At 65.7% G+C, this 233-nt stretch overlaps 1 long non-coding RNA gene across 1 annotated transcript in view; it reads left to right on the top strand.

Moving 5' to 3' along the window:
• LOC113979769 overlaps positions 1–230 on the top strand; it is an 847-nt gene extending 617 nt beyond the window's left edge. Inside the window, exon 3 of the long non-coding RNA XR_003537970.1 lies at positions 215–230. This is a non-coding gene — a long non-coding RNA (uncharacterized LOC113979769). The remainder of the gene's footprint in view (positions 1–214) is intronic.
• The last annotated feature ends 3 nt before the right edge of the window (positions 231–233 follow it).

The raw sequence follows: 233 nt of genomic DNA, 5'->3' as shown, positions 1-233 counted from the left end.
GGGGGGGGGGGGGGGGGGGGGGGGGGGGGGGGGGGGGGGTTGGGGTCAATGTGGAGGGTCCCCCCAAATACCCCCAAAACACCCCAAAACCCTCCCAAAAACCACGTCCGTGGTTTTTGGGAGGGTTTTGGGGTGGTTTGAGGGTATTTGGGGGGTTTTGGGGTGGTTTTGGGGTATTTGGGGTTGCTCAGACCCCCCCTGTCCCCCCCCTTAGGGCGGGGCCAGCCCCGAAT

The sequence above is a fragment of the Neopelma chrysocephalum genome, unplaced genomic scaffold (genome assembly GCF_003984885.1).
Source record: "Neopelma chrysocephalum unplaced genomic scaffold, ASM398488v2 Primary Assembly neopelma1_88731, whole genome shotgun sequence".
NCBI lineage: Eukaryota > Metazoa > Chordata > Aves > Passeriformes > Pipridae > Neopelma > Neopelma chrysocephalum.
The sequence above is the reverse complement of the archived record's forward strand: the minus strand, read 5'-3'. Positions and strand labels throughout refer to the sequence as shown.